Raw genomic sequence first — 22872 nt, 5'->3', positions numbered from 1 at the left:
TATCTGCCTATTTCACTCAGGCCCCTTACCTGCCTGGCCCCTTTACATACATCCAAATTGGTGACCCTGGATTTAGGCCTTAACTCCATTTGCCAAAGAGTGCCAACTCAGTGTACACATGTCATATAACACAACCACATCGAGTTGTCTCCCTAAAAATAGCCTATATCCAGCAGGTCCTTCAGGGGAAAAATGATCAAAGCAAAGTTACCAAGTCTGCTTCTCACCAGTCGTTCCCACCTACTGAAGTTCACCCAGTTTCTCATGCATGGCCAGACCTAGAAAACCAAAGGCAAAAGCAGAACATCTGCTCGACTATGAACTGGGCCTTGCACTGGCATCAGTGTTAACCTGGATCCACTTATACAGGCCTGGAATCATGTCTATCATCTGCTCCTTGGTTTTTATTTAGAAACAAATTTCATCAATAATGACCAAAAGCAATTTTTTAAATGCTGTCACTCAAGGAAGTCTCATCTCCAACTCTGGTGTACTCATAAGAGAAGGAACCATGAAGGTAAGCAATGGCTTACAGTCATAGGACCAAAGAACTTTGAAGGCCTGGCAGAGTCTCCCAGTGTTAGGATCAGTGTTGGGACACCATGGTATAAGGAAACTGAGTAGTAAATGGTCCATGTTGTACATCCAGTAATTTTAAACCTCCTCATTCATGACTGAAAATGCTACCACCAAGGCAGCTTGACAGCAGGCTCTGAGATTACACGTATTTGGGTGCATGTGCCCATTTGCAGACAGACTGGATATTCAAGTTCAGGAGGTACATTGGGTCTGGTGTGAGGTGTGAGCCAGGCAGAATACAAAAATCCTACAGCCAAAGAAGAGGGAAAGACCACATCTGCTAAACTTCAAAACCCTGTGCCCAGCACAGTGCTGGATAAATAACACATATCACAGTGACATTGAGTTATCTCTCTAAATATACTTTATATCCAATACGTCTTTCACTGGAAAAATGGTTAAGGAAAAGTTACCAAGTCTTCTTCCCACCCGTTGTCCCCAGTTTCTCATGCTAAAGATCAGGGGAAAACACTGGATTCCTTTCCCCTATCCTTTAATCTATCAGCAATTTTATAAGATTCTACCATCAAAATACTCCCCAAATCCTTCCATTTCTACTCATCTCCACCCCTACCTCCCTGGTCCAAGCAGCAGGACTCCCACCTAGACGCCTGCAGTGGTGTCCTAATTGGTCTTGCCACCCGCACAATGTTCTGTAGAAGGCAGCCAGAGTGGTCTCAGGGGACATAAAGCAGGCCATGTCACACCCTGTTCAGACTCTCCAAAGCCTTCCCATGGCAAGAAAAATAGAATGTATGATCCTCAGTATGGCCCCTACGGGCAGGGATCATGCTCTGGCACCTCCAACTGTACCAGCTGCTCTCCCGGGTCGAGGGAGGGGGTGGTGGGAGTGGGGGGCTTCACATGTGTGCTTACCTCTGCCTAAACTTCTTTTTGCCCTGCTCCCTACCCAGCTAGCAGCAGCTACTCATCCTCAGAGAGGACTTTTATGACCCACAAACCCATATAAGGCACTCCTGTTGATCTTTCTCATAGTACACTTGAAAGTTTGTCCTTCTACATTTATTTGGAGTCTGTTTCATATCTGTTCCCTCACTTGACTATCGGCTCCAAGAAGGCAGGAGTTATGTCTGTAGTAGCCATCCCCATACACAGAGCATGCAACTGACACCAAGTGGATACCCAGCAAAAATGCCTTGCACCCATTTGGGCTCCTTCATTCATCTCTCCCTCAAAAGGACAGGGAGTAGGGCAACAATGATTTAATCTAAAAGGCTGTCATAATCCTAAAAGCTAGCATAATAGCTTACACACCAAAGCACAGTGCATAAAAAGTGTTGTGCTGTCCATCTGTCCCTCTAGTTAAATATGGTCTCTCTAGCTAGTCACGGTGACAAAGAAAGATGCGTGCACTTCTGCTCCATCGCCCACATCCCACACCTGATACTTTCCAAACAATTAATCAATTATTAATTGTGGCAGCAACCACACTTTCATCATTTAAGATCCACCTTCAGAAAGGATGCATAAACATTCTCCACAATGTCTAGCTTCATTAAGAGAACACTCTTCACATGAGCTGAAATCGATACAAAATGAAGAAAGTTTCAGCAGGTGACGCTGAGCTCTACTGCAATGACATCTTCCCCGAAAGGCACACACAGAGCAGGGGAGCAGAGCAGTGACAACCAATGGAATCAGAGTAAATGTTTCATTTTTCCACTGCTACTGTGTAAAGTTTGTTGTATTTGCAAAATCAAACAGGGATAGATTCTTCTCAGGCACTATTCTAAGAGAAAAAAAAGTAATGCAAATGTTTAAACAAAAGATAATATTACGTGTGTCAATGAAGATTTTCATTTTTCCCGAGTATGTTCTAATTCATTGTTTTTGCTTTATTTTGCTGAAGTACAAGATAGTATCTATATTTACACTACTTACTGTAAGAGTGTGTGAACAGTCCATTGGGGGTTTTTTAATGAATCTAAATAGTTTTCTTCACTTGGAGGTATGTGCCTATAATAAACTATGCTCAAAATATGCTTACCAATACTGTAAGATGGAAATGCTTTGGAAACAAGGAAAGACTATTCATATTAAAGGGGACATCTACATCCCTGAAACGGACAGCAAATGCTACCAACAGCTCACGCTGAAGCCTTACCACTGAGATCACCTGGTGCCAGCCAAGTTCAACCACACCTTCTCAGTTGGGGTTTTTCATCTGCAACTGATGAGACTTAACTCAGAGTTTCCTGCAGAACCTCCTCCACTGGCATCCCTATTACTGTTGACGCCTGGTTTTCCTCCCCCTTCTGACCACTTCTTTGTTTCTCTCACTGACACTGTCACTGGGTGCAGCCCACAGTCCTGGACCTGCTCTCTCACCTCTGTGCTGATTTATTCACCCTGTCTCTTTTACTGTCACCGCCATTCCTGGCCCAACATCACAGTTGCTCTCTCCAAACTCACCGCCACTTCAGTGTCTCTTTCAATTGTGTATTTTATAAACTGATCTTATCTGCTCCACCCCCCGCCCCCCCTCCTCAACCACCTACCTGGCTCTCCTGCTAATTTCCCCATTTTAACAGCAGCATTCCTTCTGAATTAAAATACTTGATGGAAACAATGAACACTTATCTGTAATTTTCAAACTCTCCTTCAGCTCTAGAGAAGAAGTAAAGACGTGTGAAGGAATGGAGTGGGAGCAGAGAGGCTGGGGCTCCTTTTGCTTCCTTGGTCAGACTGGGTGGCCTAGTGCTTCCCATACAGCCTTACCCCCCAGTGGCTTCAGGACTCCCCCTCCTTCAAGGTAAGAACTCCAGAGCTTTCCATCTGCAAATCTCCCTTCATAATCAGAATGATCCTCCTGACTGCTGCTTTTATCACCCCATGCCTCTGCTCAGCAGCTGCCTGCTCACACAGGGATTCAGTCCTACATATATCTGTTGTCTATGCACTTAACCACTTGTCAAGTACCATCCCAGGCCGCAAAGGGTTATTATCATTTAAGTTAAAAAGCTATGACTACAGGGGCGCCTGGGTGGCTCAGTCGGTTAAGCGTCCGACTTCGGCTCAGGTCACGATCTCGCGGTCCGTGAGTTCGAGCCCCGCGTCGGGCTCTGGGCTGATGGCTCAGAGCCTGGAGCCTGCTTCCGATTCTGTGTCTCCCTCTCTCTCTGACCCTCCCCCATTCATGCTCTGTCTCTGTCTCAAAAATAAATAAACGTTAAAAAAAAAATTTTTTTAAAAAAAGCTACGACTACAGTCCAAAAATATTCCAAATAAAAAGAGATCTAAGGACCTGTTCATACCCTTACTGAACACATGTTACTTAAAAGGCAGACACTAAATTGTGGAAAATATATAAAACTTTTTTGATGACCCTCATTAATGGCAATCATAGTTAATCACACTATATTTATTGTATATTTGAAAGTTGCTAAGATAATAGATCTTAAAAGTTCTCATCACAAGAAAAAAATGTGTAACTATGTGTGGTGATGGATGTTAACTCGAATTAATTGTGATAATTATTTCACAATATGTCCATAAATCATCATGCTGTACACCTGAAACTAATACGTTAATTATATCTCAATTTTTAAAAATAAACAGGAAATGGTAAAATCTAAAGCCTGGACCATCAAAAAAAAAATACCTGTTTTTACATATGCATTTATAGGTGAACTAGGGAACGTGGAAGCCAAAGGAAGTAAGTCTGGTGTGAAAATCAGGGATGCCTTCCCAAGAGAAGAATTACACTTGATCATGAAGAATAAATGGTTTCTAGTTTGGGACGGTAGGAGCTGATGGGAAGAGCATGTACAACCACAATTCCCAATGTGGGCACTGCAAATAATCTTTCTTAGTCCTAAACAAATCATAATCATTCCTTTTGAGGAGTGAAACCCCCTTCTTCCTCTTAGGCCCCCAATCTCTTCTTCCTTCACCCTGTCAATCTATGGAAGATCCACACACCTCAAGACTCAGCCCAAGACCCAACTCTGTGTTCTTTTCTGATCACTCCAGATCCCAAAGACCCTCTCCTTGCCAGACTCCCTGACCACTATCTGTTTCAGACTGATGGCATTTGATTATACATTGTTTTAGTCTCAAATCCTCATGTTCCTATCACATTATTTTGTTTACAAACATTTGGTTTGCATGTTTTACCTACCCAATGCACTAAAAGCTCAAGCTTTTGGTGGTTTGTCATACAAATGTATGAACATACATAGTAAATGGCTTATTGTACAAATGACAATTGAAATTTTTATGATGAATTAGAAGTGTAATTTAAGATACAAATCACACAAGTATCGCAATGAAACATATAGGTAGGTGGTAGCACTCACCTAAGATTCTTGTGATCAACTTAAAACCACACATCTCCTTAAGGTAAAAAGTAAAAGACATTTCCTTAGCTTTCTTTCATCTGTCTTCACCAGATCACCGTCTCACCAATTCCTTTATTAGAAAACAGATTGAGAGCTCATAGTAGAGGTAAACCAATACTGCCCCGCAAAGCGCTGAATAAAGAATTCCACAGTCAAGAGCTACAGGAGATACAAACTCATCAATGTACCTTACAATCTGAGAGCATAATCAATAGCATTTGTAAGCTCATCTCTCCTGCTTAACAATCACACTCCATGTGAATATAGCAGAATCCGATCCACTTGGATGTTAGAGAAATCTCTCCTCTTTCAAACTCTTTCTCCTGATTCTAGGATACCATGAAAAGACATTTTTAGCATCTTGTGAAGAGCTAAATGCATTCAAAGTCTATATTATCAAGCATCAAGAACAAATTCCACCTGTTTCCCATTCTAACATTTTTGAGTAAAGGGGACTAGAAAACACCAGGAGACCTCACTACCCTTACTTCAGGAAAGGAGTGAAATTGGAGGCTGCCCCCACGCCTTCTAGAACAGCTCCAACAGTTCAACAGGGATCCCTCCAACAGGGATCCAAGAGACGGTGCCACTTTGGGCGTGGAGACCAAATAACCCTTAGTGTGAGTCTCCTGGGCATGGAACCGCCCCAGCAGGGCAGGTCACGGTGACCAGACTGAACTCCATGGGGCTTTCACATGCGGGAGTCTTAACAATGACAATGACCAGACCTTCCTTTTATTTAGTTTTCACCTCCAGGCAGGGACAGATTAAGAATGACCCTCTAAGTGGATAAAGGCATATACAAAATAAAGTACATCATATGGACTTTAATCAAAGACTGCAGGATTTAAAAGGCAGGCGACAAAAGCCACCAGAATTCTCCCACCTTGGGGAAAGGCTTCCACCAATCCCGCAGGTAACTGCGGCGCTGGCCCAGGTGTCCCCAGGTCCGCTCGCCTCGCCCTCGGCCCATCTCCGCGAAGAAAGCCCGGGAGGCTTGGGCAGCGCTCCCCGGGGCGCAGTTCTGGGCTTGTGGCTGGAGCTAGTTAAACCGCCACAGATTGGCGAGGCGTCCCCCAGCGCGCACTTCCTCCGCTCCGGCCCCGGGGCTGGGCAGAACTTGGGAGAGCACGACCAGGGAGGAAAAGGGGCTGGAGTGAGGAAGCGCCCGAGGGTGTCTCGGCCGCAGCCTTGTACCGCCACACACGACAGCTGTCGGCGGAGAAGGGGGGAGACCGGGGACGCCCGCCCCGAGAAAACAAAAGCCAAACGCCCACCGCCGGGCGCCCGGTGGCCTGAGGCCGGCTTGGGACCGCCTGGAATCCCGCCCCGGCCCTCGTCCCGCGGGCCGAGGCTTAACCGGCGCCTCCCCGCCCAGGTGGCCGCGCCGACACCCCCGGCCCAGGTGGCCGCGGCGGCCGGGAGCGGGACGGTACGGGGCCACGCCACGCCCGTCCGAAGTGGGTGACAAGTGGGGCAGCGCCTCGCGCGGGGAGCCCGGCGCGCGCCCGGCGGCGAAAGAGAAAGAGAAAGAGCCGGCGCAGGGAGGAGGCGACTCCTAACCGCCACCGCCCCCTGGCCCGGCCCGGCCTCGCCGCGGGCGACGCGCACGCCCCTCAGTCGGGCGCGGGGCCCGGGGCCAACCCCGGCGGCGGCGGCGGCCGTGGGCGCTCACGCGGTCCCCCGACCACACGGCTCGGGCTGCCGCGTCGTCCTTACCCCGAGCAGAGCCGGGCCGCCCGCAACGCCGACTCGGCGACAGGCCGGCGGGGCGCGAGCCGGAGCGGCGAAGCTCGGCCGGCCCAGGCTGCGGCGCCGCTGGCCCCGCGGTGCCCGGCGGGAGGGGCGCGAGGGTGCACGCGCGGGGTGGGGGCGCGGGAGCCTCCCCTGCCGGCCCCGCGCGCATGCTCCCGCCGCACCTGCCTCGCTCCGGGTTCCGCTCCCCGGGGAGCGGAGTGGACGCGGGGCGGCCGCTCGGGCTTTCACGTGGGAGGGAGGTGGCTGCGGCTGTATCTTCGAGTGAGTCTTTCCCCTTATATGCTCCCCGGCAAGGAGTCCCCCAAATCTTGGCTACTTCCTTCCTGACCCCTACCCACTCGTGCAGTGGTGTCCCGGGGCGCTCATCCCTGCTTCATCCCAGCTCTTCGGATTCACCTTCCAAATGTTCTCAGGCCTCTGGATTCCTCTCTGTTCTGCTGCTCCTTCGGATTTTGCAACCTCCTCTCAGATGCCCCTTTCCCGCTCTGGACTTCCCTACACACCGGTCTGCGGATACCATTTCAAAATAAAAGAATACTCTTTCTGAGCGGCTAGAACAAATGATTACTGACCCTGTTCTAGCTGCTTGAGATTGAGTAGGAAACAGGAGCAAAGGAGTTCCTGCCCTCAGGAAACTTACAGTCTTACAGGTTAGTGTTAGGCTTTCACAAAGCATCGTTGCAGGTTTGGAGAGAAACTTATTAAATCTTTTATGTTGGTTTATGTTTAAAAGTAGCTGGTAATCGAAGACTGTATTTTGTGACTTTTAGATGTAATTTTCTTTCATGGAGGTGTCTTGTGTAAAAATTCTAGTATGCAAATAATAGCTGTCAGGTACAAAACAAATATTAGCTTGCTTCCAGCAAGAAATTCAGTGATTTAACATGATTAAGAATAATAACTTCTAAATGATCTTTTTGGTTTGTTGTTGACTACCATAAACCAACAACTAAAACTTTCATTTTTCAGGTGAGACTGGTCCGTCGGTACAAACACCATTTAGCGTTTTTACTGAAGAGAGAAAAAGAAAACCCTTTGCTAATGCAGTTTTTCAATTAGGAACCATGATCACAGAAATTTATAAGTACACATACACACACGGCTGTGTTCTATGCTCTAATCAATTAAGAAAAACATTTCTGGCAAAGAAAAAGAAAAGGAAGCAGAAGGTATCAGTATAGAAGAGAACATTTAAAACAGATCTAATGAAGTGGTATACTTTTTTCATCCATTTAACATGTTTATGCTAAAGACTTTATAGAGTTGTGTATTTCTGTGACAACAGGCACACTTCGGGATGCTGTCTTGCCACACTTGCTCACCTGACTGCATGAAATTAGAGTAGGACCCAGTGGTTGGATGAGAAGTTCCCCTCCCTGCTACTTAGGTGAGCATAGATGTGCTTTATGTGTCCTTTTAGCAAAGGACAAGTGTCTCGATTACTGCAATGTAACCCTAGTCTTTCCCAGTGGTGTTTATCATTAAAGACTCTAAGTCTTAATGACAGAAACATCAAAATGTTCCCAGCACAAAGAAGAGTTAACAGCAGTCTGGTTCCACCTTCCCCTTAGAAAAATCAATATTAAATACTATACAAAAAAAAAGAAAGCTGGATTGAAATCCAAAAGAATGAATTTACATCACCTTGTCTTCGCTTTTTGGGGAAAACGATTATTGTAAGATGCTTATTGAATATACATGGCTTGCATTGATGAAAACCAAAACACTGTTTTCATGGGCAAGGTTTAAATAAGGAAAAGAATGCACCAATAAAACAGGTGACACAGGCAGAGAACCTCATCCTGGGTTACTTAAATGTAAATCTGTGGGTGCATAGTGCTGACAACAACATATGATTATATTCAAAGAAGCTGACATCTGTTTTAAATGATACTGTTATTCAAATTATATGGAAATATAAGCAGTGTAAGCACTGGTACACTTATTACAGAATTTTTGAAAAGCTGTTGTAGTAAATCCCTTTTATTTGAACAGCTGCAGATTAAAATGAAATAGCCACATTGTTGGGTATTGCAGTGTTACCAATGGTCGTTGTGAACAATGGGGTTTAGAAATCTGATGGTTACAGCATTTTGTATTTATAATTCAGTTGAATCTAACAAACTCTAAGTGGCAAAGTTAATGTTGGCCAGACAGGTAAGGATGGCTTATTATTAGATAGGCATCGCTGGGTAGAATGGTCAACACAGAAGAACCCCTTTCGGCACATCTTCAAAGCATAACAGAGTCATGGAAGTTCTATAATGTCTGTCTGTCTCCTGTGGGTGGAAATGAAACCCTCTCATTTGCTGAGATAGTGATCGGCTTTATTCAAGGAATACTCCATTTTTAAATTTGCTAAAATTATTTACTTTTTTCTAATTGGGTGGTTTTATTTTTCTATGTTGTATATATGTTGTTTTTATATGTATAAATGTTATTTTTAAGTAGAATTAGATTACATTGCTTTATTATTTGATCAGTAGCAGGATTGCCCATTGATACAGACATGTTCTTAGACTTCATGATTGTTTCCTAGCATATACTTAGGACTGTTTGTGAGTTAAACACAGCGTAAATTCCTTTATACACTTCAGTGTAATTGAAGAGAGGTTATCTAAACAGCATTTTAATCTTATTCCACAAGCAAATTGTCCATTGCAGCTAAAATAATTTCACTGGTCACCATTTATCATCAATAATTATTACCCTCATGTTTATTTTCATGTCAGTGCCACTGTTAATAATTTTATTTATACCACGCTATATTTTCTCTGTTACCGTGGTATTTTCTTAAGTAGACTGTCCAATATTAAACTTTATTAATGAGTTCAGATATAAATAATTACATAGAGTTATATGTAAGTGTAAATACTGGTTCAGAGAGAAGTGTAAATAACATTGAAGAATTAAAACTAACTTAAAAAAATTTTTAATGTTTATTTTTGAGAGAGAGAGAGAGAGAGATAATGCAAGTGGGGAAGGGACAGAGAGAGGGAGACACAGAATCCGAAGCAGGCTCCAGGCTCTGAGCTGTCAACACAGAGCCGGATGCAGGGCTCAAACACACGAGACGTGAGATCATGACCTGAGCCGAAGTCAGCTGCTTAACCAACTGAGCCACCCAAGCGCCCCAAAACTAACTTTAAATGATGCCAAAAAGCTTCATAAATAAGATAATATGCACATTATACTATTTTTAATTGATGACTTCATCAAAAATAGATTTATTTTTATATGTGTACTATTTATTTTTATACTTGTACTTTTTTTGATGGAACAAAGCTATCATAAAATAGCATAAAAACACTGTTTCCAGGTATATTCCAACTTATACCTGGAATTTTTAAAAATCCAACTTATACAAAATATCCCAAAGCAACAGAATATACTTTCTTCTCGAGTACACATGGAACATTCTCCAAGATAGATCATATACTGGGTCACAAAACAGCCCTTCATAAGTTTACTAGAATTGAAATTTCTGATGATGTTTAAAGTCTGTATAAACTGACTGAATGAGATAAGGATCCTTATATCAATAGATAAACTTTAATTCCCACTACAACCATACTGAATGAACTAATAGGATTTGGACAAAGGCATGAAAACTGCAGAAGGAAAGCCAGCAATGCCTTTAATCTCATTTTCAAAGATATTGATGACGCAACATACCTTCTCCAAGGTGAGAGATCTGGAAAAAGAAAAATGGAAAATTCAGAGTAGGCAATTCATACTTTCTTGAGTAGATATATGCCCCCAAAACTGTAGCTAGACATACATTCTCTAAGAAATAACAGGTGTTATAAGACTTAGAACACATGCTAGGTGTCAGGAAAAATGGTTGTTACTCCTACCTCTGCCATTGATCCATCATGGAAGAAGCCAGCTGGCTATACAGGATGTGTCTCGTGGCATAGGACTTACTTTCGAAACCACCAAGTTCAGGGTCTAGGTCTAGTTCTTAGTATTTAAGGCCCAGAAACCTGAGTCTGTTAATGCTCCCAGAAGTGATCAGGCTAAGGGAACCAGCTAAAAACAAGAATATCAATTATGCTGATGGATATAAATGCCAATAAGATGGATATTTGGAGATCAGCACATTCCCGCCACTGTAGTCTACAAAGGAAGGCAAGCTATGTTAAAATATTGCCCAGTGGCCACGAAATCAGAACAAGGAGAGCTGGTGCTTCTTAATGGGTAGTGTCAGCAAATGACAAGTGTGTAATACAGCCATTCTCATAAAGGAAGGTCTTCAGCCAAGATGTTCAAAGGCTATGTCAGCTGGTTATGATGTTTTTCATTGAGGTCCAGTTTCTAATCCTTGGGATGTTCCGTGGTCACCTTAACTGGATTTGAGTGCTTTAAAAAAACTCCATCAGCAATATATTTACAAATCATCTTCTGTGGGGGCTGCTTCTGCAGAATAATATGCTCATTTATTTTTTTTTCTTGAAGCCCTTTCAAAGGATGGATTTTTCTTAACTTTTTCTTAACCCAAAAGTACCTACAATCCCTTCCATACTATCTGCCTAAATGAAAATGTGTTTGAGTTATTTCCATTTTATATTTAATTTCTGTATTTTGTTAAACCTATAGCCAAAATTAAAAGGTCATTTTTTTTTTTGTTTAAGGCGTTATCTTAACGATTAATATTCCATTAAAAAGCATAGAGTCCACTTTTTCTGGACTCAATACGCATGTGTTCTCTTACATTATAATAGTTCCAACACAAATTCTTACAGAATTCATTTCCAGTTTTACAAATGTGAATTGACCTAAAACTACTAACGTGACATTTGCTTGAAAAAGTAAAAAGGCTTTGTCCATTCTCATAGGAAAAGAAGTTGCATGTTTCTTTAGACTTTTAGTTACCAAGTGTACAGTGAATACCTTGAACTTAAATATTGTGAATTTGTTTCTGGATTGAAGACAGTTGATTACTCTATATTACTGAGCTATTAATAGTACCCTGAAAATAAGATTATCTGTTTATATAAAGCCCTGAATGGAACAAAGCTCACCAACTTAGTCTAGTTGAGCCAACAACATAAAATATAAGAGTAAGAAAGTTGTTCCTAAGTAATTTTAAGCCTTCCATTTTAGTACTAAACTCCTCACCTATTCATGACCTCCTTGAAAAACCCCTCACTGACCTTCAGATACTTCTCTACTCCATCTAAAACCATGTCTGTGTAAGTATGGTAGATTAGTTAAATTGATGCCCTGAATTACAGATGACCCATGACTTTGGTTTGATTTAGGATTTTTTTGACTCTACAATGGTGCAAAAGTGATACTCATCCATTATAAACTGTACTTCAAATTTGAAATTTTGATCTTTCCCCAGGCTGGTGATTTACTGGAAAATCCTCTCTAGTGATATGCTGGACAGCAGCTACAGCTCCCAGACAGTTGTGCCATCACAAGAGTAAACAACCCATACACTGACAACCATTCTGTTCCCATACAGCCATTGTTTTTGTTTTTAGTACAGTATTCAATAAATTACATGAGATATTCGATACTTGATTATAAAGGAGGCTTTGTGTTAGATGATTCTGCTCAACGGTAGACCAATGTAAGTGTTCTGAGCACATGTAAGGTAGGCTAGGCTGAGCTGTGATGTGTGGTAGGTGAGGTGTATTAAATTTATTTTTAACTTATAATATTTTCAACTTAGGATGGGACTTGATAAACCCCTTTACCAATACCCCCTTACAATGTAACTTTGTATTTGTTTCCATCATAAGGTGGGGACAATTTCCCATTGCTGGAACCAGGGATGCCCTGTGACTTACTTTGCTCGGTAGAATATGATGAAGTGACAATATGCCAGTCCCAAGCTTAGACCTCAAAGGCTTTGTGTGCTCTTGTTTCCATCTTGCTTCTATGTGATCACCTTGAGAATTAAGCGCTCCTGCTGGAGAACGGGACAGAGCCCAAATGTTCCATTCAAAGCCCAGCCAACCCATCACCTGACCATAGAAGCCTGAAGAAGTGATTCCAGCAAGGCCAGCTGAGCCAGGATCAGCAGAACCGTGCATCCAACCTATACACTCATGAGAAATGAGAAATGAGTCTCCAAGTGTTGGACTGTTCCTTTATGCAACAATAGCCATATGGTACAAAAGGTTTATTTATTACAGCATTAATGCAATTTTTTTCTCGTGGAGTAAATTCAGTACCTACCTAAGTGTTCTGTTCCCCTAAAACTTGGAAGTTGTATAAGTCAGCCTTGCTGATTACAGGGACGAAGTCAGAGGGTGCAAATGCAGCTGTTTATGGTTTGCGTGAATGTGGGTCAGTGTATAGAATTCTTACTCTCCATTAAAGTTCTTCCTAGTGCAGCCATTCTGTCCTCCTTATTAATTCCCCCACCCCCCCGCCCCAGTTTACACAAAGGCTCAAGTGTTTCATCCTGAGGGACAGCAACAGAAGACTTCATTTGACTTTGTTTCCCTCACAGGCAGCCCTACCTCCCTCTCCTCTTAGTTACCAAAGTCCTCGAAAAATATATCTATGATTTATACTTTAACTGCTTCAGGTCTGATGTTTGCTCCAGTGCTCTACTGAAACAGTTATCTCAAAGGTCATCAATGGCCCTAGAATTGTCCAAATTCATTTTACCATCTGGTCATTTACCTGCTGGACTCCTCTGTTCCTTGGAGGACACTGAGCCTGCTCACCTTCAAGTCCCATCCTTTAGCCATGGTCAGGGATAAAATCCCTTTGAGGTCACTTAGAAAAAAAGCAGATTTACCAGGCAGAAGCAGAGGTATTCCCAGAATCAAAGTTTGGAAGCACAGCCTGACGACCTCTCTAGGCACTGGGACCTGCCAATCCAGGCACTATGGCCTCTCAAGCCATTTCTGCTCTCTGGATATGCAGCGTCTTTCTCTGTCTCAGCAGATACACGCAGCCACCCCAGGACCAACTTCATATCATTTCCAGTTCAAGCACCTCATAGACTGATCTGCTTTGCTGGATTCTAGTTCCTCATTCCTGGAAGAGAAAGATAAATTGGCCCAGCTTGATTCATGTGTTCACTCTTAACCTATACTTGGTCAGGGACACCTATTCAAAATGTTACAGATGCCCACAACTGACATAAGTATTGTACAGATGAACAGATAACCCCAAATGTTGTCCCCTCAAAAACTTCAAAAACCCTTCATGACTATCCTTGACCTACAGTTCCAAGTCCAGATGTTACCTAAACTAAAGGTCACCATGCTTTACCCCACACAGCACAACCAGCTCCATTTCCAGCTCCATCACCGAGGACAAGATACTCCCTGTTCTCAGAATGGCTGTGAATTTTGCCGATTTGCCCACAAAGCCTTATCCGGGAACACTCCTCTATCAAGGCTTTTTCTGAATATTAAAATATGATGTACCTTCGAGGATTCAACACTTAATGAAATCTCTCCCATGAAGCATTTATCAATTGAATTGCTTTACTTTTTTCCTTCTACTAGGTACCCATAACATCTTGTTTATACATCTGTATTGCATTTGTAATATTTTGGTTTTAACTATAATCACTTCTTAGTTTACGTATAACTGACAACTACGGTTTTCTGAAGAGGAGGAGCCATCTCTTTTAAGTTGGTTTTACATTTTTAATTGTCTGTGGGGTTTTGCTTTTAATTTTTGTCCTTTTTAATGCAATTTTTTTTTCAGAACATGCAGGCGGTCATGCAATGAACACCCATGCATCCACCAATCAGACGGACTAGTATATTATTTAACACGTCATTCTTGATGTTTTTAAAGAAGTAAAACATTATGTATAAAGTTGAATTCCTTTATCATCCCTTCCTTTGTCTCCCGCTGCCTGTTGTGCAACTATTAGGAATTTGGTACATATCCCTTTACTATAAGCCATAATCCTTATGATTTTTTCAGGTTTGTGTCCTTTAAAGAAATCCTTCCTTTACTCTGAGTTATAAAACGTGATGTTTTTTCTTAAATATCTTTTAATTTAGTTAGTATTTAGTTAATTTAGTTAATTTAGTTAAGTATTAGTTAGGGCCTCAAGCACTTACTGAACTTGTAGGGGATACAAGGCAGCCTTATTTTGCTTCTGACTCTAATGGGGATGCTTCTAAAGTTACTGTGTTTACTGTAGGCTCTTGTAGAGATCCTTTTTCAAGTTAAAGAAGTTCCATTATCTCTTGTTACGAAGTGGTTTTTGTTTGTTTGTTCTTGTTTACGTGACAAGTTTGGATATTATCAGAGGCCCATTCAATATTTATTGAGATGGTCAGTTTTTCCCTTTCATAATGACCTCTTTCAGACATTTTACTCCTTTATTTCTCAGGAGTATTGTAACCATACTTAAAGTTATGTTGATATTGTTTTCCTATTTGAACTTTATTGCTGATAAGTTCGTCTTCCAATTTTGTTTTGTTGACTGTTTTTCTCAGTGTCAATTATCTTCAGCGTCTTTGGGGGGGGTTGTTGTTTTTTAAGTCTATTTGTTTACTTAGAGAGAGAGAGAGAGAGCACGCTGGGAAGGGAGAGGGAGAGAGGAAGAGAGAGAATCTCAAGCAGGCTCCACACTGCCAGCACAGAGCTCAGTGAGGGGCTTGCACCCATGGAACCACGAGATCATGACCTGAGCCAAAATCCAGAGTCAAACACTTAACCAACTGATTCACTCAGGCACCTCATTCCCACGGTCTTTGAGTAGAGATCTGTTTTCTCCTCTGCCTCTCTCGGCTGCCCTCCCTTCTTTTGCCTCAACCTGTTCCTCACCTTCTTATCCAGATTCAGGCCTTGTCACAGCCACGCTGGACTTCCATTCTACAGTGATATTGAGGGTCCGGGAGACACAGACACCAAGATAGCAAGAAATTTGGCCTAGGCCTAGTGCAGCTGCACTGCAATGAAGCTGTTTTCTGGATCCTTTGGGGCCAGGAGAGAGCACCCAACCCCAGTTTTAGACATTGAGTGTGGCTCCAGTCCTCCATCATGCATGAAATGCTTTTTTGATAGGAATGGAGCTGCCATTCATTTCTGACAGTTTATGACCCAGAAACTCCTAGTTTTAGCCCTGCAGTCCACTGTGTTTCTGTGTTTGTATGTTTCTAGACCATGGAAATGATTGCCTTGTCATCTTAGGTTGTTTTAGTGGCTTTGTTTGGATCAGAATGGGTATTTCAAAGAGGAACTCAGTGACTTCTCCAAGTCTCCATTTCTAATTTGACTTTATTTCTCTCTCAGGACCTTGCACAGTTCTGTACATGTGTTATGTGCTCAGAAAGTTTCTGGAATTGAAACCACTGCGTCCTGTTCCAGGACAAGCTGAGTGAATGCTGAGAAGAAATGCACTGTGGGGGCACCTGGGTGGCTAAGTTGGTTCAGCATCCAGTTCCTGATTTTGGCTTAGGTAGTGATCTCACGGTTGGTCATGAGAGTGAGCCCCATGTCCGGCTGCTGGCTGAGTGTGGAGCTGCTTAAGATTCTCTCTCTCTCTCTCTCTCTCTCTCTCTCTCTCTCTCTCAAAAGAGAAAAAGAAGGGCGACTGGGTGGCTCAGTCAGTTGAGCATCCACCTTCAGCTCAGGTCATGATCTCACAGTTCATGGGTAAGAGTCCTGCATTATTCTGTCCGCTGACAGTTCAGAGCCTGGAGCCTGCTTCGAATTCTGTCTCCCTCTCTCTCTGCCCCTATCCCGCTCATGCTCTGTCTCTTTGTCTCTCTCAAAAACAAACATTAAAAAAATTTTTTTTTTGAAGAAAAAGAAAAAGAAGTGCACTGTGGAGGAAATTCATTCATCAGTACAGACTTGACCTGGATGAACTTTAAGTGTTTTTGTGTCAAAGATTTCCAAGATGTCATACTTATTTACACGAAGAGAGTGGCTCTGAAGGTAAGCACATTCAAACAATTGCCAGAACAGATGGTTACCAGCTGCTCAGTAGATACCCGAGGGTGACAAGGATGCTATAAGAGGTGCTGCATGTACAATTTAACCCTAAGGGACCTATGTAATATATCATATGTGTTTTCAATATTATACTTCAGACTTTTCTTTCTTTGCCTATCTTCACTAATCATTGTTATGGTGAAATGTATGCAAGTAACTAGACTATTTGGGGTTAAAGTCTTTTTTAAGTTTATTTATTTATTTTCAGAGAGAGAGAGAGAGAGAGAGAGAGAATCCCAAGTAGTCTCCACACTGTCAGTGTGGAGCCCGACATGGGGCTTGAACTCATGAACCATGATATCATGACCTGAGCCTAATTCAAGAGTTGGATGCTTAACCAACACATGGAGTGACCCAGATGCTCTTAAATAGAGCTTTAGATATGCAACTCGATAAACCTCCATCTTCCAATAAAAAAAAAAAGAAAACTCTGATTTATCTTTTTTAATCTTACATTAGCTTACCTTACGTCCCAACTCAACACGTAAGTCTGGATACTCACACTGTTTCTAAGTTCCAATCCACAGGCTTGTCTTTTGCTCTCATCTTTCTTCCACAGGCTATGATTTAAACCTGGAAACAGACCACCACCGCAATAAACAAACAGCAAACGTGAATCAAAAGGTGAGACTCCTACTTTATCACTAACCTTCTTAAAATCACACTAAATTTTCCGTGGATACAAGTATCGATAAGCCAGAGTGCCATGCATGGATTGTGTACATTGAAGTTTACTCAGCATGTGGATAAGGTCTAACTCTGTACTTATGTTTTACTATACTTATACTCTATCCCAATAGTATTTTCAAGCCTTCTGTCCAATAATCTTTGTAGAGGCATTGGTCAACATTTATTGAGGTACTGCTGCTTCTTCATCATCATTCTGGTCCATTTGAAGCTCTGAGGGAAAATTCGAAGTAGCTAATTATGCAGATTCAGTTGTACAATATTGGCTTTTGTCACATTATCAATGCCCCTTTAATGTTTTATTTCTAAGTATTTCACTTAGTCTTCATATCATCTCTCACCACATTGAGTTATTAGCATCAATTGTCTTATTTTATAAATGGAAAAATAATTAGTATTTCTATGGTTTTCTGTTTTTTTCTACAATGTTGTTACTTAGGTTTCACTGATTTCTGACAATATGACCTTGAGAACATCCTATCTTAAATAACCCGATACTAGATAGTAAAACATTTAGTTGGATTTATTTTGCAGAAAAGGTAAATATATTATGAAGCAAAAGTTAATACCATATATTATTTTTCACCAACTGTAAGCCTAATGCTTGGAAAACAATTTATTAAGCTATGTACAAACTGTTTTATAATAATAGATTTAAACATCCTTTGCTTGGGAAAAGATTTAATGATTTCATTTTCTTTCTGAAATTAAAAAAAAAAAGTTTAAATGTGTGTGTGAACCAGACTTCAATTTAAAAAAAGAGTTTAAAGATAAGGGGGTATCTGGGTGGCTCAGTTGGTTCAGTGTCTGACTCTTGGTTTTGGTTCAGGTCATGATCTCGAGGTTCATGAGATTGAGCCCCACATCGGGCTCCACACTAACATCGTGGACCCTGCTTGGGATTCTCTCCCCTGCCTCTCCTCTGCCTCTCCCCTGCTCATGCTCTCTCTTTCAAAATAAATAAACATTTAAAAAATAATAAATTTAAAAAGCTTAAAAATACATACATACATACACACATACATACAAGTTTAAATGCAAAAAACAATCTATGAGCAAAGCAAATATCAGCTCTTCTCCCGCCTTTGATGACTTTAATGCTCTCGCTCAAATCCTCCCACTCAGGGTGTATGCTTGAGCCCTGCTTCACAAACAGGAGTTTGTTTCCTCCTCAGGAGTGAGTGACCATGTGCTGAAAGTACACAAACCCACGGGCATCTTTCTAGAACATCAGTCTTTTCTCTACCTTTGGCGGGAAGTAGTAGAATCAAATTTTTTAGCTGATGACTTAAAATATTATTCTTATATTAAAATTTTGTTTCTCTAGAAAAAAATATTCCAGAATAGCCTATCTATCCCAGAGAGTTAATTTTATTTTTCTAATATTATCACTCGCCATAGTTTTTCTATTTTTACCCCCTCAATAATTTCATTCATGCATTCATTTCTAATAAAAGATTTTTTGCAGAAGGGCTAAGCTACAATTTTTGTGGGTTTCTTGTTCCTTTGGCTCATACGTATCTTGATCCAGATAGAAGATTAACCTTAGCTATGGCACACAATGGTGTATAGAATTGTACACGAATACAGGTTTGTAGCTCATGGTAACATGATTGTTATAAACTACTCTAGTAAATATTATGTGAATGGATTTAGCATCTTATTATGCAGCAGCTATATCCTTTACAAAATAAGAAACTAACCAACAACTATTACCATGGTAAAATTTTAACATGGTTGAGACTGGGCATATCTATTAGGGAAAAATGTTCTTCCCCAGTACATCATGTGGTCCCCTGCCTAGAGGATGAACGATATCCTCTAGAAAAGGTGTGTACTTTCTAATCACACCACATGGCACAAATAAAATCATTACGCTATGACAAAGTCCCTGTGGTCTTATTTCATTAATGAATACACATCAACTAGGCAACTTTAAAGGAAGGAATTATAATCCAATAAACCCAATTTAATGTATTTATTCCTCTCCAAATTCTCTTTGCCGAATACTGTTGTTTTTTTCTTCCTAGTGGAAATCATGAAATCAGGAAATAATGTGTTCTGCTCTTTCAAATTAATTTTAATGTATATTTCCATGTGTCAGCAGGGTTTTCACAGTTGACATGTTTGTAACTGCTTTACAAAATTAATTTTATTTCATATTTTCATGCATCACCATGAGCCATATAGTTGACATTTTTATAGTTCTGCAGTGATCTCCTGTTGTAATGTGACCTATTTTGCTTAGCCAGCTCCTATTATTAGACATTTGGGCTTTCCCTGTTATGTTTTTGTTTTTGCAATCATAAATAGCATACTATAAATATTTCTAATGAAATAGTTTTTTAATCTGTTTATTTCCCCGGAGAATGTTCCAAAGAGTAAGATTATGACACCAAATCATATCCAATTGTTTCATAGCTTTTTTTTTTAATAAAAACTAAAGCAATTGAAAATGTGACCAGAAACATTTAAAATGTCATTTTCAGATCCAACAGATCCAAAATTTTACATTTTATAATTTTTACTTATTTGGTAATATTTATACAATGGGTTCTTAATGTTGCTAGAATTTACTAACAAATTATAGAGATATGGATTAATCAGTGTGATGATTTATTTGTAGTTCTCTATTACTGAATGCTCATTTCCTTTAACCAATCATCAAATGGAATTTGAATGTTAGCCACTATAAATTTGTCTCAATTATTTCTGTATTTTACAAAGCAAGCTTTTTCAGGGAAAAAGTATCATATTATTTTTAAAAAAGCATCATATTATCAAGCACGCAGAAATGTACACAAAAAATATAAAATATACCCTGAAAATACCACATGGGGAAGAAATAACATACAGCTAATGTAGCTGAAGTTCCCTGTGAACCCTCCTCAACTCAGAACACATCCCCCTCCGGCCGGAACTAACCATTACTCAAAAGGTAGTGTTTACTATAACCATGTGCATTTTTATACTGTTCCTAAATACATATGTAGACATAAAACATATACAGTGTGTCTTGCATAACTTTAAGTGGAATTTTCTGTGTATATACTTCAATTTTGCCTTTTTTAATGTGAAAACATACTGTTTACATTTCATACACTTTGAAATATATGTATCTAGTGTATTTATTTTAGTGGTTATATATTATTCCAAACTATCTTTTCCTGATTGAAGATGTCAGTTTCTAATTTTTTAAGATTATAGACCATAACTCAGTGAAAATTTTCTTGTACCTCTTTTTCTGCTTATTTAATATATATATGTGTGTGTGTGTATTTATACACACATACACACATGCTATGTATATATGTAGAGGTGGAGAATATATATCACACACACTCAGAACTGACATTGTTGAATTCTTATTACCCAATTGCTGTGAGAGATAGTTCCATCGTTTCACCAATCTATGAATTTTGCATTTCCCTTATCACAAGTGAAGTTGAACATTTTTCTGGTTTCTTTCTCAGTCATTTGCCTATCCACATACTTTGATCATTTTTCTGTTGAATTGTTTTGTCATTTTTCTCATCTTTAAGATCTTTATGTTTTGGATACAAATCCTTTGTGATTTATGTGCATTTCACATGTTTTACGCTAATCTACAGCTTACACTTTCAGTGTATAGTGTTTTTTGATGCATGGAAGTTTTTTATCTTAAAATAGTTATTTTTTTCATCCTTTTAAAAGTATATTTTGTGTTTTTGGTATTCAATAAGAAACTTGAAATCAAGAGTAGAGGTTTAACCAACTGAGCCACCCAGGCACCTCATCGACATTAAACTTTATTATTATTATTTTTTAAATGTTTGTTTATTTTTGAGAAAGAGAGAGAGAGAGAGCGAGAGAAGGGCAGAGAGAGGGAGACACAGAATCTGAAGCAAGTTCCAGGCTCTGAGCTGCCAGCACAGAGCCTGAAGCGGGCTCGAACTCACAAACCACGAGATCATGACCTGAGCTGAAGTCAGATGCTCAACGAACTGAGCCACCCAGGCGCCCCTCCAGCTAGTATTCTTATTATCGTGATTCTAAATTCTGGTTCAGACATCTTGCTTGTATCTGCATTGGTTAAGTCCCTGGCTGTAGTTTCTTCCTGCTCTTTCTTTTGGGGTGAATTCCTTAATTCATCATTTTGAAGGGAGAAAGGTAACTAATGGGGTAAAAAAATTAAAATTAAATATTAAAATTAAAGCAAACACACACACACACACACATAAGTCGAATAAATGATGCTAGATCCTAGGTGTGTTTTGGTCTGGGTGCTGAAAGGGGCTTGATAGATTAGAGAAAAAAGGGGAAAGAAAAAAGAAGGAAATCGTTTGAAAATTTGAAAAAATAAATACACTGAAGTAGACTAAAATGAATTGAAGGAAGTAAAATAGGATTTGAAAAAATTACACAAAATTAAAAAATATAGCAGAAAAAATTGAAGAAAAATATTTTTAATAAAAATTGAAAATAAAAATGAATTTTTCTCTTTCTGTATTCAAGAAAAAGAAATGAAAAAGAGAAAATAAAGAAAAAAAGGAAAGAAATAAAATTGAATAGATGGACCAGCGAACAGACTGAAATACCACTAAAATTACTTCGTTTTCCCCTAGAAGTCAGACTATGAAGTGCTTTATAGTCCATAAACTAAGCAGGTGGAGAGACTTGTGTTCCTGAAGAGCCAGGCTGGCCTAGTTGGGCGGGGCTTAGCGTAATGGCTCCGTTCTCCACTAGATGGCGCCGCTTAGCTTACTGGGGTGGATTGCTGTGGCGCTAGTAGGTGCGTATGTGCATGCGCGGGAGCGGTGAAAATGCGTCACCCAGCTCTCCAGCCTCTAGTATTGGAACTCTGTTCTCCCCGATCAGCAGTCGCGCACCAGTCCTTTGTCTTCGGCTTCCATCCACTCCCCGCTTTTACACAGTCTGTGACCAAGTCTCAGGCAGTACCTCTCTCCTGAGTTTGTCTCCAGTGAGGCTATTTTTCGCGACTCCTTACTTCTGAGGGACTGCGGCTTTGACCCATTCTTTCCCTCCGCAGGAGTGTCTCACCGAGCAATGGCAGGGTGCCGGCCACACCCAGGAACATTCGCGGGACTGTGCTGCTGCTGATACTCAAGAGACTTCAGCTGGTGCCAGCCCGCCCCAGAAAAAGTGCACGAGATAGTGTAGCAGCAGCGTTTCAGGGACTATGAAAAATCACAAGGCACATCTGGCACCAGGCTTCACCCTTAACGACCTTGTTCCAGCACCAGCGAATGTGGTTGTTCTCCCAGGTCCACTGGGGCCTTGCCTTTGGGGGACCCACACAGCCTCCACCAGGTGTCCTCCCAGCAGGGGAACCGCCTCTCCCCGTGTGGCCTGAAGAACCCCGGACTCCACTCTGCTCCTGAGGATTCGCCCGTCTTACCAGAGCACCACCAGGTATGGAGCTGCGGAGTTTCAGACTCTGCCGTCCCCCTGTTTATGGTCTTAATGGAATTTAAACCCTCTCCTTTCTGCTTTCTCCCTTTTTAGTTCAGTCCCTGTGGCTGTTTCCACTTTTCCACTTTCTCTCCAGCTG

General features: G+C 41.0%; 1 protein-coding gene and 2 long non-coding RNA genes across 19 annotated transcripts in view; 2 read left to right on the top strand and 1 right to left on the bottom strand.

The window, feature by feature from the left end:
• Positions 1–7128, bottom strand: part of L3MBTL4 (L3MBTL histone methyl-lysine binding protein 4) — a 448782-nt gene extending 441654 nt beyond the window's left edge. For 12 of the 16 annotated variants that reach the window (XM_042909913.1, XM_042909914.1, XM_042909921.1 and 9 more), the window contains exon 1: positions 5827–5865. The gene's annotated coding sequence lies outside the window, so the exon portion shown is untranslated. Of the gene's footprint in view, positions 1–4898; positions 5011–5128; positions 5200–5826; positions 5866–6659; positions 6764–7094 lie in introns of those variants that run through there. The other 4 variants (XM_042909916.1, XM_042909917.1, XM_042909930.1 and 1 more) reach the window with 4 other exon arrangements.
• LOC122203277 lies at positions 6935–12823 on the top strand. Of its 2 annotated transcripts, XR_006195112.1 has the most exons (3): positions 6935–7348; positions 7984–8085; positions 12049–12823. It is a non-coding gene; the product is annotated as an uncharacterized LOC122203277 (long non-coding RNA). The 2 variants fall into 2 exon arrangements; XR_006195113.1 differs by lacking the exon at positions 7984–8085.
• Positions 12824–16448: 3625 nt separating this feature from the next.
• On the top strand, positions 16449–22490 carry LOC122203278. The gene is made up of 3 exons (XR_006195114.1): positions 16449–16577; positions 17194–17258; positions 22351–22490. It is a non-coding gene; the product is annotated as an uncharacterized LOC122203278 (long non-coding RNA).
• Positions 22491–22872: the final 382 nt, after the last annotated feature.

This window comes from Panthera leo, chromosome D3, assembly GCF_018350215.1.
Source record: "Panthera leo isolate Ple1 chromosome D3, P.leo_Ple1_pat1.1, whole genome shotgun sequence".
NCBI classification, from domain to species: Eukaryota; Metazoa; Chordata; class Mammalia; order Carnivora; family Felidae; genus Panthera; species Panthera leo.
The sequence above is the reverse complement of the archived record's forward strand: the minus strand, read 5'-3'. Positions and strand labels throughout refer to the sequence as shown.